This window comes from Macaca mulatta, chromosome 11 (genome assembly GCF_049350105.2).
Source record: "Macaca mulatta isolate MMU2019108-1 chromosome 11, T2T-MMU8v2.0, whole genome shotgun sequence".
In the NCBI taxonomy this organism is placed as follows: domain Eukaryota; kingdom Metazoa; phylum Chordata; class Mammalia; order Primates; family Cercopithecidae; genus Macaca; species Macaca mulatta.
The window spans coordinates 122,095,848-122,116,542 of NC_133416.1; positions in this window are offsets into that span (position 1 = coordinate 122,095,848).

Below are 20,695 nucleotides of genomic sequence, written 5' to 3' on the forward strand. Positions count from 1 at the left end.
GAGCCGTATCAGGGACTTTGAACTCTAGGTAAGTTCCCTCCCACCCCACTCTTCTTTTTGGAAGGGCTGGTTTGGGCCAACCTCAGATCAGAAGCATAACGTGGAATTCTGGGCTCTGGAGCCAATGCTGGCTACAGTTCCCCCCTTTTTTCTGAGACGGAGTCTCACTCTGTCACCCATGCCGGAGTGCAATGGTACGATCTGGACTTACTGCAACCTCTGCCTCCAGGGTTCAAGCAATTCTCCTGCATCAGCCTCCCAAGTATCTGGGATTACAGGCGCCCTCCACCATGCCCGGCTAATTTTTTAATTTTTAGTAGAGACGGGGTTTCGCTATGTTGGCCAGGCTGGTCTTGAACTCCTGACCTCAGGTGATCCACCCGCCTCAGCCTCCCAAGGTGCTGGGATTACAGGTGTAAGTCACTGTGCCTGGCCTACGGTTCTCTTTTGATGTGAGCTTTCATCTTTTTCCAGGGTGGACCCCAGATGGGTACACACTAGGCACTCCATTACTATGTCTTGACTGAGGGGGTGGATGAAAAGAGGCTTAGCTAATGGTCATCCCGGAGGAAGTAATAATACGATGGTGATAATGATACTAAAATCAGTCATTTTCTGGGTGCTTATGTACTCTATACCAGGCAGTAGGCTGAGTGGTACATACAGATTTTTTTTCAATTTGCTTCTCAAAAGATACCCTTTGGTATAGACACCCTGGTGTCCTTTTAAGAGATGAGGATGTTGGGGTTTACCCCAAGTCCCCATGATAGTAAAGAGCAGAGCTCATATTTGGGGCTAAAGAGTCTGATTCAAGAGCTCTTGCATCTGTTCACCAGGTTGTGGGGCCTGCCTGACTCAGCTGTCAAAATGCTAACGCTTTGAGTTGGCTTCGTGTTGATGTCCCCAAGGAGCTGCCCTGCTCCGTTTTAGATCAGGATGACTTAGGTGAGCTCATAAAACTGGAGGGGCAAAATTTTAAATTCTCTCTTTAAAGAAAGGTAGGGACCTACTTGTTCATGAACAGATTGACTAGATCGTTCCCTAACAGAAGTTCCCGAAACATTTTTTTCTTTTTTGAGACAGGGTCTTGCTCTGTTGTCCAGGCTGGAGTGCAGTGGCGTGATCACAGCTCACAGTACCCTCGACCTCTTGGGCTCAAGTGATCCTCTTGCCTCAACCTCCCGAGTAACTGAGACCACAGGCACGCGCCATTATGCTTGGCTAATTTTTTTATTTTTGTAGAGACAGGGTCTCCTTATGTTGCCCAGGCTGTTTATAAACTCATGGTCTCAAGCAATCCTCCTGCCTTAGCCTCCAAAAGTGCTGGGATTACAGACATGAGCCACTGTGCCCAGCCTCATGAAATCTTTAAAAAGAATGAACTAGACTGGTACAAGTTCCTCCAATAATTTCATCTTTAGTTAATAATTATATACATTAAATATCTATGTTTCTATACAAGGAGAAAAGATCTATAAGATACATAACCAATGTTTAAGTGTTGGTTAAATATTATACTTTTTTAGTTTAAAAAATTGTATTTATATTTATTATTTTAACCTAAAGTTTATATTTTTTCAATTAAAAAATAAATCAAAAACACAGAAGGATATACAGGGAAGACTCCTCCCTTTTCCTGTCCATAGCCTCCTAGTTTTTCTTCACAATGGCAGCCAAAGTTTTCCATTTATTATGTGTCTTTTTAGAAAGTGTCAATGCTCAGACTCCAATTAGGAGAGAGAATTTTCTTTTTAGGGCATAGCTGTTTAGTATCCACTGCTTGAGTTTTTGACAAGCATGGTTGTAAAAAAATCAAAGATAACAAAACATAATCATTAAAGGGCACAACTATTTGGCCCCGTCTTATCCCCCAGCTTCAGCAGCAGATGTTATGAGACTGTCTCTTCTTTAACTGAGACAACAAGCTGTGTTCTCTGGTTCTCCAATAGCTACAACAGTGGAGCCTTCAACTGGCGTGGGGGAGAAAATCCTGAGGCCTTTGATCTCTGGTCCCATCACCTTGATTGGTCTCCATGGTAACCACCATACCCAAGTAGGTGGAGAATGAGCCCTATTGTTCCTTCCTCCCCACCTTCATTCCACCTTAATTACCCAGGCCTTGGTTTGCATTCATGAGCCAGGAAGACAAGCATGTAGATAAAGTGACTCACCTGCCTCCTCATCCTCCTCTGTTCCTTTCTTTACCTGCCTTCTCTAGTTACAAGATGCCTCCATTCCTCTCGTGGTCCTGGATTCAAGTCTCAGTTATCTGTGTGATTTAAGCCTTATGACTCTGTATGGGGAGTACTTTGCACCTGAAGGCCTGGTTTTCTCATTTGTGAATTGGGAATAAAAGTAGTACCTACATCCTTGGACTGAAAGCTAAACACTGGTCAGGCATAGTGGCTCATGCCTGTAATATCAACAATTTGGGAGGCTGAGGTGGGAGGATCACTTGAGTCCGGTAGTTCAGGACCAACCTGGGCAACATAGTGAGATCCTGTCTCTACAAAAAAATAAAAAAAAAGTTAGCCAGCCATGATGGCATGCACCTATGGTCCCAGCTACTCCAGAAGTTGAAATGGGAGGATTGATTGATCCTGGGAGGTCCAGGTTGCAGTGAGCCATTATTGCACCACTGCCTGGACAACAGAGCAAGATTGACTGGAAAAAAAAAAATAGTCAGGGTGGCTCATGCCTGTAATCCCAGTACTTTGGGAGGCCAAGGCGGGCAGGTCATTTTTGGTCAGGAGTTTGAGAACAGCTTGGCCAACATGGTGAAATCCTGTCTTTACTAAAAATACAAAAATTAGCCGGGTATGGTGGTACATGCATGTTATCCCAGCTACTCAGGAGGATGAGAAAGGAGAATTGCTTGAACCTGGGAGGCAGAGGTTGCAGTGAGCTGAAATCACATCACTGCACTCCAGCCTGGGCGACAGAGCTAATTTTTGTGTTTTAGTGGAGACCAGGTTTCGCCATGTTGGCCAGGCTGGTCTTGAACTCCTGACCTCAAGTGATCTACCCGCTTTGGCCTCCCAAAGTGTTGGAATTACAGGTGTGAGCCACTGTGCCTGGCCAACATCACTTTCTCTAGGGTTCTTACTTGATTCACCAAGACGTTCACTTTAGTTGCTCCCAAATCTTAGTATTTGTCACATTGTATGACAGCTGTCCATTTCCTTACCTGTAACCACCTACTTTAGTTTGTGAGCACCTAGAAAGCTGGGTCTGTGTTCTGTTGGGTGTTTAATTTCCTGGCAGAATATTTCTTCTAGAACATTCTTGGTAGATGTTTTGATATATTCATTGCACAAATATTTACTGAGCAGTTACTATGTGTTGGGCACTGTAGTTATGAACCAAAGAAAAGATCCTTAACCTCAGGGAGTTTATGTTCTAATGTGGGTGGATGCATGGATGCGGTCTCTAGAATGCCTGACCATCGGCAATACGGATCTTCTTGTAGTTCTCCATTCACATGGGACTTTCATCTCTGCATTTACATGTGCCGTTCCCACTGCTTATCGTGTGTCCTTTCTCCAGTGTTTGCTCCATCTGCACACCTGAGCTGGGGGTAATAAATCCCTGCTGTAAATCACTGTGTCTGTGACCCCTTGGCACTTTGAAAACCCTGTTCAAGCAGGGTTTCGAGTGTGTGGGTGCCCCTGGAATGTGGACCACAAGGGAATCAGGAGAACATCTTGCACTAGACCTTTGCAGCTCCAGGCCCCAGGTCAGAGCTTGGCACTGAGGAAGCCCTTAGCAGACACGTGCTAAAGAATGAGGGTGTGCCATCACATTCTCACTCCTTCTGCTTCTGGCTGAGGACTGATTTAGTCTGTAAGGGGCCTCTTCCACTATTCCGATCTCATTCACTCCTTAATAATGAGATTAATTTAACTCTCAGAGACCGGTGGGAGAGGCCTGGCCAGGGCTCTGGGATTATCCAGAAACATGCTTTTCTAGGATGGCCAAGTGACCTGGTGGGCCTTGTAGTGCCCATTGTTCCCGAATAGCATGCACATTGTTTATTAACAATATCGATTGATTTTTTCTGTTAAGAGAAGTGTTCTTTTCTCACATAGACAGTGTTTAAGTTTTGTTGAGAAACAAACATTCATGCTATAGCTGCACAACTGTAATTATTTGGGGGAAGGGTGATTTATCCAAGGCTTGAGGGGATGTAGGGATGGGGCAGGTGGCCTTCTCCCCTGGGCAGGCTTGTTAGGGCCCTGCTGGGGGCCACAGTCTCGCACAACTGCCTTTGACGACGTAGGCCTAGCTGGCTGCCCGGCCTCTCTGTCTCTGAAGATGAACTACATTTCTGGAAGGAGGCATTCTGTCTCTAATCCAGGACTTCTCACTCCTATTCCAGTGCTCTTTTCTTTTGTTTTTTTTTAGAGACAGGGTCTTACTTTGTCATACCCTGTCTGGAGTGCAGTGGTGCAATCATTAGTGACTGTAGCCTCAAACTCCTGGACTCAAGTGCTTCTCCCACCTCCAGAGTAGCTGGGATTACAGGTGTGTGCCACCATCCCTGGCAATTTTTTAAAAAAAAATTCTTGCAGATGTTGGTATTGCTGTGCTGTCCAGGCTTGTCTTGAACTCTTGGCTTTAAGCAATCCTCCCACCCCGGCCTCCCAAAATGCCAGTGGTTTTTTGTTTTTTTTTTTTTTTTGCCTCGTAGAATCTTTCAACCCAAAGAAATGATTTTAGAAATTGCTTTCTTGTTGGGTCAAAGATTGTTTTGCCAATACATTGGTGGAGAGAAAAAGATTTTGAAAGCTACCGGTAAGCTTACTGGACTCCTCTGGTGCCTTCCATAAATTTCAGGTTTAGGTCAGGGGTAGTAAACTCAAAAATTTGTAGGGTTGGGCAGGTAGCACAGATGAATGAAATTGATCAGAGATGTATTAGGCAGGCTCCTGGCCAGAAACTGATGGTACCCGCCAACTGGGCCGTTTGAAGGGAATTTACTCAAGAGGTTATTTACAAATGCCTAGGCAAAATGTAGGGAAACTAATGAGGTAGAATGAAACCAACAAGAAATAGTGCAGACTTGCCAGGCATGTTGGCTCATGTCTTAAATCCCAGCACTTTGGGAGGCCGAGGCTGGTACATTTCTTGAGCTCAGGAGTTCGAGACCAGCCTCATCAACATGGTGAAACCCCGTCTCTACCTAAATTACAAAAATTAGCTGGGCATGATGGCATGTATCTGTGGTGTCGGCTACTAAGGGTGCTGAGGCAGGAGGATTGCTTGAGCCCAGGAGGTGGAGGTTGCAGTGAGCCGAAATCATGCCACTGCATTCCAGTCTGGGTGACAGAGTGAGACTCCATCTAAACAAACAACAACAACAACAACGAAAAATAGAAAAAGTGCAGAAGCGTAGGCTACTCATTCCTGGGAGCTGTTATCTCCCCGAGGCTGAAAGAGACCTTACTGAAGAGGGTGATTCTATGGAGAGATCCTCTATGAGAACTCTGATCTTGGGTAAAAGGACTCAGCCAACATGCAGCGACTTAGTGACCCCACTGGGAGGGAGCTGGGGAGTATATACCCCAGCCTCACTCACTTACACTCCTGTTTCCTCCCCGTGTCTCCAAATTGAAGCCAAAGAAGGGACCCATGATAATCTGCAAGGATCAATCTCCATGGATAGAAAGCAGAGTGGGGAGGGGTGGAGAGTAGATTTGCGGGACAAATGGAAGGTGCTGACATGGAATATAGGACAGGTTTCACTTCCACAAAGAATATATCCCATTTTCATGGAAACACATGGCCTTCCTCTTCTATCTTAACTTCTATGTCTTAGTTTTTTATTATCTAAAATAGAGTAATTGTAGTGATAATAATGATGATAAGATAGCACTCATTACCAGCCCTCAGAGCTTCACTGTGAGGATTAAATGAATGCGTTCACATAAAGAATTTAGAATACTCCAGGTAAGGACCAGCGTTTATTTTTGTTATTTTTAGGTTGGTGCAAAAAAAAATTGCATTTTTTGCCATTGAAAAAGTAATGTCAAAACCTGGAATTACTTTTTGCACCAGCCAAATAAATCATTATGATCTTTTGTTTCGCCACTTTTGTTTGTTTATTTATTATTTTTTGATACAGAGTCTCGCTCTGTCACCCAGGCTGGAGTGCAATGGTGTGATCTCGGCTCACTGCAGCCTCCACCTCCTGGGTTCAAGTAATTCTCCTGCCTCAGCCTCTCTAGTAGCTGGGATTACAGGCACCCACCACCATGCTGGGTTAATTTTTGTATTTTTAGTAGAGACGGGGTTTCACCATGTTGGCCAGGCTGGTCTTAAACTCCTGGCCTCAAGTGATCTGCCCGCCTCGGACTCCCAAAGTTCTGGGGTTACATCAGAGATGTATTAGGCAGGCTCCTGGCCAGAAGATGATGGTACCCTCCAACTGGGCCATTTGAAGGGCAGTTACTCAAGAGATTATTTACAAATGCCTAGGTAAAATGTAGGGAAACTAATGAGGTAGAATGAAACCAACAAAGTCAGGCGTGAGCCACCATGCCTGACTTGTTTCTCCACTTTTGAAAGAGATGTGGGTATACTTTTTTTTTTTTTTTTTTTAAACACAGTCTTACTCTCATCCAGGATGGAATGCAGTGGCACAACCATAGCTCACTGCAGCGTTGATTTCCCAGGCTCAAGTGATCCTCTCACCTCAGCCTTCTTGACTAGATGGGACCACAGGTGTGTGCCACTGCATCTGGCTAATTTTAAAAATTTGTTTATTTTTATAGAGGCAGAGTCTCACTGTGTGGCCCAGGCTGATCTTGAATTCCTGGCCTCAAGCAATCCTCCAGCCTTAGCCTCGCAAAATACGAAGATTAGAAGCATGAGACAGTGCACTCACTGGCCTTTAACTAAAATATATTTATATATATATAATCTTATTTTTTGTGGAAATGAGGTCTGGCTGTGTTGTCCAGGCTGGTCTCAAACTCCTGGCCTCAAGCAATCATCCTGCCTTGGTCTCCTAAGTTGCTGGGGTTATAGGCCAAGAGACATGGGTATAAAACCTATTTTACTGTCTGAAGCTCAATGATAAACAGCAACTGACACAGTGCAAGGGGCAATAGGGAGTGGTGGGGACTGAGGCAAAATGCAGTCTCAAGGGACCACCCACCACTCAGCACTAGCTGATTATGACCTTGTAGAAATGTAGATTTAAGGTTGCTAAAACTTTCAAGTTTTCAAGAAAAGCTAGAAAATTGGGATTTTTTCAGTGTGAAAGCTTCTGATTTTTAAATGTTGGCAAATAAATCAAATTTAAAAAAATATGTCATGTGCGCCAACACTGTGAGCCAAACGAAACAAGTCCGGGGGCTGAATTGTAGCTCACAGGCAGCCTGCCTGTGGACCAGAGGAAGCTGCTGGCTTCTCCAGAGAGAAAGAGCACGACCTTGACCTCTGGCAGAGGTCTCTTTAGTAAAAACGAAGATAAGATAATGCATCCTTGACTTAAAACGCAAGTGCTGGGAGAACTCAGAGGAAGGGGAGACACTCAGTGCGCAGGACAGGCAGGAGCACCTGAGAGTGAGCTTTGTCATCAAGAAGAGACATGAAGTGAATTGTATAGGAAGCAAGGGACAGGTCTGACATCGCAGCTACAAGTCAAAGGTAGCCAGACTCCTAGGCTTGTCTAGATGGTGCCATGAAGTGCCTTTTGCTTTGTTTAAGTTTTTAAAGATTCTTTTTTGGGGGAAGTAAAGATAAAACTGGATTGTGTGATATCGTATACATTTGAGGAATTAACATCAGCCTGCATTCGTGGTTTCTCTCGGGAGAAGCCAGGTTGCAGGCAATGCTCCATGTGTTCAGGGCTGTCCAGCTTAATACACCCCTGGAGTGGGCTCAAGCTCTCCTCCTGCTTACTTTCCTTTAAAAAGAATCAAAATGCCAATTTGAATTCCCCATCTTCAGAGGCAGACCGGGGCACACAATCATGTATAGAAATCCCTCCCCACACACACACATCTGTTATACACATTGCCACGGTGTGCTCTGGTTGTTCAACAATGAGCAGAATTATTTCCTCTCATTACTTGCCATGTCGCTTCAAAACCACACTCGGAAAAATAAAACCGCCGAAGGGGTCTCAGCCAATCCAACTGCCTTGCCGGCCCAACTTTCCAAACAGGAGTTGAGGGGGTGGCGGGGGAGAGGGAGGTGTTGGGGTGCGCTGGGGCGGAGGTTGGCTGTGTGTGAGGGAACAGAGCCATAGCTGGGATGAATTCCTGTTGCTTTCTGTGTGTCCCATTGTGTGTCTGTGTGAGTGTGGGTCCATGCATACGTCTGTACATGTCTGTCCGTGTGTCTGTCTGCGTGTCTGCATTTTTTCTGTCTCTATCTGCCCCGATACCTATCTGTACTTGTCTGTCTGTGTCTGTCTTTTTGTCTGTCCCTGTCTCTGGGGGTCTATGTATGTGCTGTGTATCTGTTTTAAATAGCACCCACTTACCAAACATTTACACTCTGTAAGTCCTCGTACGACATGCTTTTTGCACACATGCGCGTTCCTATTGAATCTTTACAGTAACTACACAGCAGAAAGTACCATCTTAATTTTACAGATGATTAAATGGAGGCCTACTAGTCTATTCATCCATTCATTCGAACATATATTCAGCGTCTCCTGAGCGCCAGGCATGATTCTAGGTACTAGGAAACGGCACTGGAGACACACAAATCCCCTCCTGGCATGGGGCTCACATGCGTGGGAGAGATACGTTACAGATCAGTACACAAATGGATATTATTTCAGGGCCAGCAGGTGGTAAAGCTGGCACGTGTTCATAGAATCTGCTAAGGGTGAGGGTTGTCAGCTTGAGCCCTGAGCTAGAATTCAAGACATCTGGGGAGGCCGCACAGCTAGCTTAACCCCTTTGCAAAAGACACACCTATGCCAGGTGAAAAGAGGGCCCAGTAGTGAGTGTTCGGTTTGAAAGTCACCTTAGTCATTTGCTGGTAGGAATGCTATATTCTTCAGAATTTGGGGATCTTGCAAAATGACACCCCTGCAAATGGCTGGGGAGAATGAAATAGGTGAGTACCCACTTTGTACTTCTTTCTGCGGGGGCAGTGGCTGTGTGGATTGACGATGCAGACCTCTGTTTTTCTGTCCTGAATTATGTCCAGGTGCTCCTGTGGGACGGCAGGCAGGGGTCTGGGCATTGCACAGACTTGAGTTGGAGCACTGGCTCAGCTGCATATGGCCTGTGCGTCCTTGGGTGAAGTGATCCAAGAATTGAACTCAAAAGAATACTAACACTCTGCGTGAAGCAGGGAGGCCTGGAAGAGAAGATGTGTTTTCAGTTGAGTCATGCTGAACTGAGCATTCAGTTCTCTTGGGGCCTATTCACACCACAGAATTCCCTCAGCACGGAGAAAAAGAGTTGCGTGATTCAACATTAAGAAGCTAGTATTTATTGAGCCTTTTTTTATTTTTAAAGTGCTAGGGACTAGATACTAATTCTTTTACATATGCGGTATCCCTCTGAGGTAGCTATTATTATTACTATGTTTCTTTCTTCAAAAATAGAGGCAGAATCTTGCTGTGTTGTACAGTTTTGTCTTGAACTCCTGGCCTCAAGCAATTCTTTTGCTTCGGCCTCCCAAAATGCTGGGATTACAGTGAGCCACCGTGCCTGGACTGAGGTAGGTATTATTTAACCCCGTCTTCGAATGGAACAATTGAGGTTCAGAATGGCTAAAACGCTTGTCCAAGGCCACACAATCAATGTGGGACATAAACACAGGTTCCTGTGGTTTCAGGGACAATACTTGTCACCACAACAGTCACCTGAGCAAGCGTATGGTGACTAAGAGGGTGGAGATGGCTGGATATTGGTAGGAGAAGGGAAGTAGGGTGGGCTAAAAGTTAGGACGACAGCCTTGGGAGAGGTCCTATCTGAACCCCTGAGTGTTCAGAGAAACAAAATGATACCCCCTGGTGCCATTGAGAGGACACCAAGGGGGAGAAAGAGCTGCAGAGGTTACCTGGGCATTTCTTAGAATATTCGAGGTTGGGCGCGGTGGCTCACACCTGTAACTCCAGCACTTTGGAAAGTTGAGTGAGTGGATTCCTTGAGCTCAGGAGGTTGAGACCAGCCTGGGCTACGTGGCAAAACCCTGTGTTTAAAAAAAAAAAAAACAAAAATCTTTCAAAACGATTTTCTCTCTCCCAGAATGCACCACAAAACAGTGCCATCTTGTTTTACTTTTATAGATTTGGGGATTATGGAGCTGGGTGTAGAATATGGAAACTTGAGCTCAATGAGTTCTGGTATCCTCTGTTTTCTCCAGAGAACAAAGCAGGTGGTGTTGACTTATGTGGATGGATCTGTATTTCTAATGAAGCAACAGGATTTAGGCACCAATTTATTGCTTAGGTTTAAAGGTGAGGAAAGGGTAACCTCCCCATCCAGCCACTCAAGGTACTTGAGGTAGTGAGCCTCTAAGCCCTGGACGCATGTAAGCAGAGGACACCTTATTCCATGGAAGGATAAGGAGTTGGACTAAATAATATCTGAAGTTATTTTCAATGCCCAATTCCAAGTTTCTATGACATTAAGGAGTTGGTTATACTCAGAGCCAATCAACTGTTTTATGCAGCATGTATTACTTCCTCAGAGGCTTAAACACTCAAGAATCTGACCGGGCATGGTGGCTCACGCCTGTAATTCTAGCACTTTGGGAAGCCGAGGCTGGTGGATTACCTGAGCTCAGGAGTTTGAGACCAGACTGGGCAGCATGGTGAAACCCTGATTCTACTAAAAATACAAAAAATTAGCTGGGCCTGGTGGCACATGCCTGTAATCCCAGCTACCTGGAAGGCTGAGGCGCAAGAATCCCTTGAACCCAGGAATTGGAGTTGCAGTGAGCCGAGATCGCACCATTGCACTCCAGCCTGGGTGACAAAGTGAGACTTTGTCTCAAAAAACCAAACCAAAAACACTCAAGAATCACCTGGCAAGTTATTTTTTTCCCGGAGTCTCAATCATTCCCACCTTTTTTTGTCTAGATTCAGGCACAAAGGTTAGGATATTCAATAATGATTTACAGACATAGTATAATAGGGTGGTTCTAAGCCTGGGTTAAAATCATGCTCACCACTCACTAGCTGGTGACTTTGAGCACGTGACTAAACCCCTCTGAACCTCCACCCTTCCTTCTGTAAGGAAGGAAGGGTGGGGCTAATAACGAAACCTACCTCATGGTGTCAATGTCATGGTTGAAGGAGATGCATCGTGTAATGCAATGATTATAGTGCTCAACACAGTGTAAGAGCTCAACACAGTGTAAGAGCTGTATAAATGTTAGCTATTATTATTATTTAACAAGGTATTAACGGAAGGCCCATCAAGTGTGAAACCAGAGGAATCATGAGTAATATGTAGAAAGGGAAAAGATCCTTCTGTTCTAGAAAATTCTGATCCTTCTACCTGCAAGGACATCCATATGAATGGAGGAAATGCAGGGAAACAGGTACATCCCTCCTCTCAATTTTCAAAAAGGCTTACCATGAGGTCACATTTGGATGAAACCCAAGGCTTGGGTGATGTTTGGGCCCTGATTTGATCAGAATCAGCCTTTCCCAACCAGCCTACACATGCTATTGATATATCATATAGCATTATTTATGACTTGTTGAATACCACAGTCTGCTCAGCCCTTTACAAGAGATGAAGAAGATAAGTTCTGGGCCCCTGGGGATTTGGGATTGAAGTTACTCAGATTGAAAATGCACTAGCTGAGAAAGGCTTGGATGCCTGTGGCACGTCGACCCTAAACCCATTTATTCCTCCCATAAAGAAGATGATTAAGTGAGTGGCTGAGTTTGGATCTTTGCAGAGTTGAACCTTGATATACAAAAAATAATTACAGCATACACTATTACAAATTAATTAAAAAAGAATTCTTTGTGAACTCTAAACCGAGGAGCAGTAGGTCAGCTTAAACCATGAAGCCAAAGACATTTAGATTCCTTGACCTCCTTTGTAAGTCTTTAACTGTTTTTGTTTGGTTTTTGAGATGGAGTCTTACTCTGTCACATGGACTGGAGTGCAGTGGCGCAATCTGGGCTCACTGCAACCTCCATCTCCTGGGTTTGAGCGATCCTCCCACCTCAGCCTCCCCAGTAGCTGGGACTACAGGTGCCTGCCACCATGCCAGGCTAATTTTTGTGTTTTTAGTAGAAACGAGATTTCACCATGTTGGCCAGGCTGGTCTGGAACTACTGACCTCAAGTGATCTGCCTGCCTTCGCCTCCTAAAGTGCTGGGGTTACAGGCATGAGCCACCACACCAGGCCACAGGTCTTTAACTTTTAAACTTTACTGTCCAAGGTATTTACCGTATAGGGGTGAGTGAGGGAGGAAGATGGCTTTTTAAGGGTGGAGAAGGAAACACAAACAGATGCCATTCTGTCTTGAGGTTGGTACCTTCAGGATCTCTGGATTCTCCTCTGTTCTGCCCATCCATGCCAAGGTCCTATTTAACCCTGACTTTCTTATGGCCTTTGCTTAGTGAAATCTTGAAGGTACCTTCGTAAGATAACATTGACTCATCGTTATTCTTTCAAGAAAGAGGATAGATCCTGTAGATCCAATTAGATAAATGTTTGTATGTTTGTTAGCAGTGTGGTGAACTTGGCCTCAAGCTGCTCAATTCCACTCACAGTTGCAGGAAAATCTGACGGTACGAAACACTACGGTGCTTATCTCAAACGGAAGCTTCCTTTCTTGTGGCCAGTCTGATTCCTCACCCAAGAGAGAAACCTAAGAGTTATCCTGGAGTCTTCATTCGCCAATTTTCCTTACATTCATCGACTCATGGCACTCCATAGCCTAGAGAGCCTTCCATCCATCTATGGCTGCCCATTCCTCTGCACACCCTGGTCTGGGACACCATTCCCTTTAATTAGTTAATGAATTTGTGTAGAAATGGGGTCTTGCTGTGTTGTCCAGTCTGGTCTCAAACTCCTGGCCTCCAGTGATCCTCCTGCCTCGGCCTCCCAAAGTGCTGGGATTATAGCCCCTTTTACTCAAAAGGCCAGAACACCTTCCTAGCTAGTCTCCTGCCTTTGCTGCTTTGTTTTGTGTGAGACCCTGTTTGTAATCACTTATCCATAGTTAATGTCTTATTGTAGTTGAACATAAATGTAGTAAAATGCCAATGTGGGGAGGATACAGCACCATCACATTTGCACAAAATGAAGCCAGCCTGTGCCCAGCACCCAGAAACACAATATTCCTCAGTAGCCCTTTCACCCACCTTCTCAGTCATTACCTTCCCTCACCCAAGGATAACCACTATCTTGACTTCTTACACATGGTTAGAGCTTTACTTGGTTTCGAATCCTATAGAAAATGGAATCATCCAATATGTAGAGCCAGTTCTGCTATAATGCTTGTTTTGAAAATGCAAGTTTGTTCTCAGGTGATTGATATATTAGGGAACAATTTGAGTGTAAGGCAAATTTTGCAAGTGCTTATGTGTAATTTTGTTGTGAGAAACACTAAATAAATGTAGAAAACTGCACCCAGCTGAACTGAGCCACAGAGGAATACACAAAATGCACGTTCCTCTAACATCTACCAGCTGCTCCTCAGTTCACAGCAACTGTCATGAGCCACCCTCATCCCCATCTGGTGTTACAACTTCCTGATTTCAGACAACCTCCTGCCGCTTCCCAAAAACTCACAAGCTGCTACCCGTCCAATGCACATTCCCACAAGCAAACTTGAGGACTTTTCTAAAGTCCCATATTTATTGTAGTATGTATGCACTTAAAAAAACATTTTACATGTGTGAAACTGTGCTATCACTTTTATTACTTTTTTTTTTTTTTTTTTTGAGACAAGATCTGTTTCTATCACACAGGTTGGAGTGCAGTGGCATGATCCTGGCTCACTGTAAACTTTGCCTCCCAGGCTCAAGCCATCCTCCTACCTCAGCCTCCCAAGCAGCTGGGACTACAGGCACATACCACCATGCCTGGCTATTTTTTTTTATTATTATTATTTTATTTTTTGTAGAGATGGGGTTTTGCCATGCTGTACGGGCTGGTCTCGAACTCCTGACCTCAAGGGATCTGCCCACCTTGGTCTCCCAAAGTGCTGGGATTACAGGTGTGAGCCACCACACCAGGCTATGTTCCTATTTTTTAAAAAATGTGTCACTGACAAAGTTTTTGAGTATTGTCCCCCAATCCCATTTTCCCCATAAACTCTGTGGCTTTTATTGAATGAACTTACATAGCACAGTAGTTTTTAGGTACACGTACGATGTCATAGCAGAACTTACTGTACTCTCATGTCTGGTTTCTTTCTTTCAGCACATCTCATGTTTGTGAAATTAATCTATGTCACTGCACGTAACTGTGGACCGATTAGATTACTCTCAGTGTTGCATTTGACACTATGTACTGCATAAGAATAACACGATTTATTTATCTGTTCTGCAATGGCTGGGCATTCAAATTGTTTCCAGTTTTGGGCTTTTTCAAACAGGGCAATTACGGACATTTGTGTTTGGTGAATGCAACACTCCCATTTCTCTTAAGTGTATATCTGAGAGTAGAAGTATTTGCTGTCAAGAAAGAGATATGTTCAGCTGTAGCAGAAAGTGCTAAACATTTTTCCAAAATGTTTGGACCAATGTATCCTCCCACCAGAAGCTTGTGTGTGTCCTAGGTTGTCCTTTTATTTGCCAACTATGATACAACAAAAAAACAAATATTTGATTTTCGACCCCAGTTGCTGCACACAGCTCCTACACCCGCTGGAGCCTCCAGAGTGAAAAGAATGTTTTTGTAGGCAAATGTGCTGACTGGCAGATAGAGACGCCTGGATAACTACAGGATGGAGGCTGGTGACCGAGAGTAAGGTGCTATTCAAGGATTGGAACTTTCAGCTCCACTCCCTGACCTCTCTGACCTCTAAGGAGGGGAGAGGGGCTGGAGATTGGGCTAATCACCAATGGCCAATGATTTAATCAACAATACCTCCATAAAAACCTTCTAAATAATGGAGTTCAGAGAGCATTCATGTTGGTGAACACATGGAGGTGCTGGGAGGGTGATTCACCCAGAGATGACAGGTGTGTTAATTTGTTCTCATGCTGCTAATAAAGATGTACCAGAGACTGGGTAATTTATAAAAGAAAGAGGTTTAATGAACTCACAGTTCCACATGGCTGGGGAGGCCTCACAATCATGGCGGAAGGCAAAGGAGAAGCAGAGGCATGTCTTACATGGCAGTAGACAAGAGGGCTTGTGCAGGGGAACTCCCATTTATAAAACCATCAGATCTCATGAGACTCACTATCACGACAACAGCATGGAAAAGACCCGCCCCCATCATTCAACTACCTCCCATCAGGTCCCTCCTATGACACGTGGGACTTATGGGAGATACAATTCAAGATGAAATTTGGGTGGGGACACAGCCAAACCAAGGCAGCATGGAAGCTCCATGCACCCACCCCCTCCCACACTTCATCCTATCCATCTCTTCCAATTGCATCCTGAGTTGCTCCTGAAGCCATCCTAGCAAAATATTGAACCTGAGGTGGGAGGTTTTGGGAACCTCTGATGTGTAGCCAAGCTGGACAGCAAGATGGATTAGCTGGGAACCAAATAGTTGTGACTGGTATCTGATGTGAGGGTGGTCTTTGAGGACTGAGCTCTTAAATGCATGGAGTCTGACACTAATTTTGGGTAGTTAGTTGACAGAACTGAATTGAATTGCAGGACATCTAGTTGGTGTCTGGAGAGGTGGAGATTTAGTTGGTGTGAGGAAAATTCACACACACTGGGTGTCAGAAGAGTTGTGAATTAGAACAGTTCACCAACATCTGATGTTATCAGATTTTATTTTTCATTTTCACCATTATGATGAATGTCTCACCTTTACTTTTGGCTCCTCTAATCCCTTCACTCTAAGAGCCACAATGAACTGAAAAAAATGCAGGTCCAATCATGTCACTTCCTTATTAAAAACAGACACTTTCTATGCCCTTAGGATACAGTACAGACCATTAAGAAAGCCCTGGCTTCAGCTTCTTCTCCAACTCATCTTTTATAACTTCGCTTCTTGCTTGTTTTACTCCAAAATACTTAGATTTCTTTAAAATCCTTAAAGACGCAGCTAGATCTTTGAAATGCTGTTCCTTTTGCCTGGAACCCTCTGTGTCTGCCCTGCTCCTTCCTTCATAATGAACTTCTGATCATCTTTCAGGTCTTGTCCTAAAAGACGCCTCTTCAGTAAGATTTTAACTGACCTCTCAAACTGGCTTGAATTGAGTGTTGACAAACTATTTCCTGTCAACCCAATTTGACCAATTGACTGTTTTTGTCAATAAAGTTTTATTGAAACACAACTATGCCCACTCATTTACATGTTCCCTAATGGCAGAGTTGAGCAGTTGAGACAGAGAATATATGGACCACAAAACTTAAAAATACTCTCTAGCCCTATAAAGAAAGAGTTTGCCAGTCACTGGGGTTAGATCACCCAGTTTATATGCTCCATCAGCAGCTTGTCCTTTAAACACCTTCATGATAGATTCTATTTAATGTCTCTCTTCCTTCCTGGAACTTGGGTTCCATGAAAGTAGGGACTTGCCTTTTTGTTCTGCTATAACCTTATCTGGCAAGCACGGTAAACGTACAATAATTTTTTTATGAATAAATCAATTAATCAACCATTTCCAGGAAGGAAAACAAAACTCTAAACTCTTTTTCCTTTAATCTTTTCTCCATTTATTTGAGAGAAATGTACTGACCTATACTACATGCTAGGCATTGCGATAAGCGTAACTTGCAAGGGGCTTAATTCTAATATCCCAAATGATCAACTATTTCTTTAGAAAAAATCTATCTATCTATCTATCTATCTATCTATCTATCTATCTATCTATCATCAATTATCTGCCTATTTAGTAATCTATCTGTCAAGACATTGCTTTAGTAAGAGGGACATTTCAAAACAATTATATTTGCAACCAAAAAGTGTAAATGAGAAGATGATTTAATTCAGGTGTTGACAAACTAGGCACTGCATGCCGAATTCAGTCCACTACCTTTTTGTAGGGCTCAAGAACTAAGAATGGTTTTTCTCTTTAAACAAACAAACAAACAAAGTGTTTAAGGTTCAGGGGTACATTTGCAGGTTTGTTATACAGGTAAATTCATGTCACTGGGGTTTGTTGTACAGGTTATTTCATCACCCAGATACTAAGCACAATATCTGGTAGTTATTTTTCTGATCCTCTCTCTCCTCCCACCCTCCACCCGCAGGCAGTCCCCAGTGTCTGCTGTTCCCCTCTTTGTGTTCTTCTTATTTGGCTCCCACTTAGTTTGGTTTTCTGTTCCTGTGTCAGTCTGCTAAGGATAATGGCCTCCAGCTCCACCCATGTTCCTGCAAAGAACATGATCTCATTCTTTTTAACGGCTGCATAGTATTCATGTGTATGTGTACCACATTTTCTTTATCCTATCATTGATGGGCATTTAGATTGATTCCACGTTTTTGCCATTGTGAATAGTGTTGCAGTGAACATAACATGTGCATGTATCTCTATGGGGTTTTTACCTTTTTAAATACTTGGAAAAAATAATCAAAGGGAAAATAATATTTTGCGACATATGAAAATTATATGAAGTTTGAATTTTGGTGCCCATAAAGTTTTATTGGAACACAGTCATTTACACGCCACTCATTTACATGTCATCTATTACTGTTTTTACTCTACAACAGCAGAGTTGAGTAGTTATGATAGAGACCATAAGGTTTACAAAGCCTAAACTTTTTATTATCTGGTCCTTTACAGGAATAATTTGCTGACCCTGAATTTAATGGAATCTCTCCTCACCCCCACCCTAGATTGGGTGGCCAAAAAATCGCAAGGTTTGGCAAAGACACCGAGACACCTGCTGGTAAGGAACTCTCATAGTGAATAGGTATTTTCCCCATTATTTGATTTCCCACTTTCAACTTAAAACCCACTAAGAAATAATTCAATGAGATCATCACTTCTAGAACACTTACCTGGTAAAATTCAAGTAATCTCCAAGATGAGATATAATTCTCTCATTGGAGAGGAGAAATGGCCACAGGAAAAGACTATAACTCAAGGATATACCTGTTTTCCATCCTACTTTCCAATGATTCAAGTAGCTCAAGTAAACCTTTGGCTTCACCAAGGTTGATGAGTTCAACAACAAAGGGAATATCTTATTACTCAACTCCAGGTGTGGGGAACTGGAGGAAACCCAGGCTCTTGTTCAGCCTAAGTTGCACATGCTCCTACGGTGGCCCCGGTGGACGAGTGTTGCAAGCACAGCAGGTATTTGCAAAGTCAAAGTCCCTGATTATAGCGTCGTTCCAAAGGAACTCGGTGTTTTTCTCTGTAATTGAAGTTAATTTGATTTATATTTACCCTCTAAGGTCAAGGAAACCTGGATCTAACATCAATCCATCTGTTCTTCCTCTAAGCGTTTTCTAATCCCCCTTCAGTGACATAAATTGTCCACAGTTTCTCCAACCTCCTCTCATCCTTATTTTGCTCCTGCCCCTGAGCTAACACTAAGCGAATCTTCACAAGCATATGACACTTTCGATCATCAGGTCTGCCTAAGTGAAGTCAGCCAAATTCTTCTACTCTTACGACTTTCAGTATTGTCATTGTCATCATTTTGATAATCATGCACCAGTAAACACTAGCATATATTTTTTAAAAGAATTTCTTTGCCTAAAATCTGCTAATATAAATGGATGGCCTGTCTTAATGAATTAATTAGTTTGGGATGACAAGTACATATATCGATAAAGAGAGAACAGAGAAGGGGACGATTTAAGAGGACAGTGGAGTAAGAAGCATTTTATTATTTATTAAAATGGAGTTCTGGGCCCAGGGTTAAAAAATAAATATTATACAACATGTGAATTAATTCTCTCTATAAAAGATTTAAACAATAAAGAAACATATTGAATAACATGTACAGAGATCTCCCCTCCGTCCTCGCCTCTGCTTCCTCTTCTTTCAGGTCATTAGTTGAGTGCATATCTTTGAGCTCTTGTTTCTGTGATAACTTTCCACGGTTGCTGTCTTATTTTTGTCATGAAAAACAATACTACTATGTACCTATTATAAATATGCAAGTCGTTTTGCAGGATGGATTCCTAGAGGAAGATACACTGAGTCAAAAGATAATACGTTTTACATTTTGATGGAGAACGACCAATTTGCTTTCCAGAAAGGTGTTTCTAATGGAAACATCTAATAATTGGCTACTATGCTCAATACCTGGGTGATGAGACCAGCCACACTCCAAACTTCAGCATCAAGCAATATACCCACGAAACAAACTTGCAGATGTACCCCCGATTCTGAAATGAGTTGAAATTATAAAACAAACAAACAAGCAAGCAAACAACAAAAAGAAATATTCAATGGTGCTTCTCAGGGGCATACAAGTACCTGTTTGCCTGGATCTTCATCAATACTGAATTTTTTTTTTTTTTTTAAGAAACAGTCTTACTCTGTCGCTCAGGCTGGAGTGGTGTGATCTCAGCTCACTGCAACCTCAGCTTCCTGGGTTCAAGTGGTTCTCATGCCTCAGCTTCTAGAGTAGCTGGGATTACAGGCATGCACCACCATGCCTGGCTAATTTTTGTATATATTTTTGGTAGATACAGGGTTTCACCATAATGCCCAGGCTGGTCTCCAACTCCTACCCTGGGCCTCCCAAAGTGCTGGGATTACAGGTGTAAACCACTGTGTCCAGCCCTGAATGTTGTTATTTTTTTAAAAATTTACCCCTTGGACAAAAAAGGATAGCTCATTATTATAATATTATTTTTAAAAGTCAAGTTTACTGAAATATATACAATAAAATGTACTCTTTTAAGGATATAGGTTGATGAATTTGACATGTATCCATCACTGCAATCAAGAAATAGAACAATTCCATTACCCAAACATGTTCTTTTATGCTTCTCTGTAATAAATTCCCTCCTCTCACCTTCAGCCCCTGGGCTGCACTGATATATTTCCTGTTCTTGTAGATTTAGCTTTCCCAGGATGTAATATAAATGGAAATTATATATAGTCTTTGGTGTCTGGCTTCTTTCACTTAATACAATGAATGCTTTGAGATTCCTCCATGTTTTTCTATGTGCCAATGGTTTGTTTCTTTCCATTACTGTGTAGTATTCCATTATATGCAGATACCACAATTTGTTTATTCACTCCTAAGTTTGAAGACATTTGGGTTGTTTCAATAGTTTGGATTATTATAAATAATTATGCTATAAATATTTATTTTTAGGTCTTTGTATAAGCATATGTTTTCATCTCTTCTGGAGATGGAAGAGAAGGAATGAGATTGCTGTGTTACATTTGTTAGTACATAGTTAACTTTATAAAAACTGGCAACTGTTTTCTAAAGTGGCTGCACCATTTTGCACTCCAGCTGTATTGGTTTGCTAGGGCTGCCGTAATAAAATACCCAGATTGGGTGGCTTAAACAACCGAAATTAATTTTCTCACCATTCTGGAGGCTGGAAGTCTGAGATCAAGGTATTGACAGGGTTGGTTTCTCCTGAGACCTCTGTCTGTGGTTTGTGGCTGGCTGCCTCTTCCAGTGTCTTCCTATC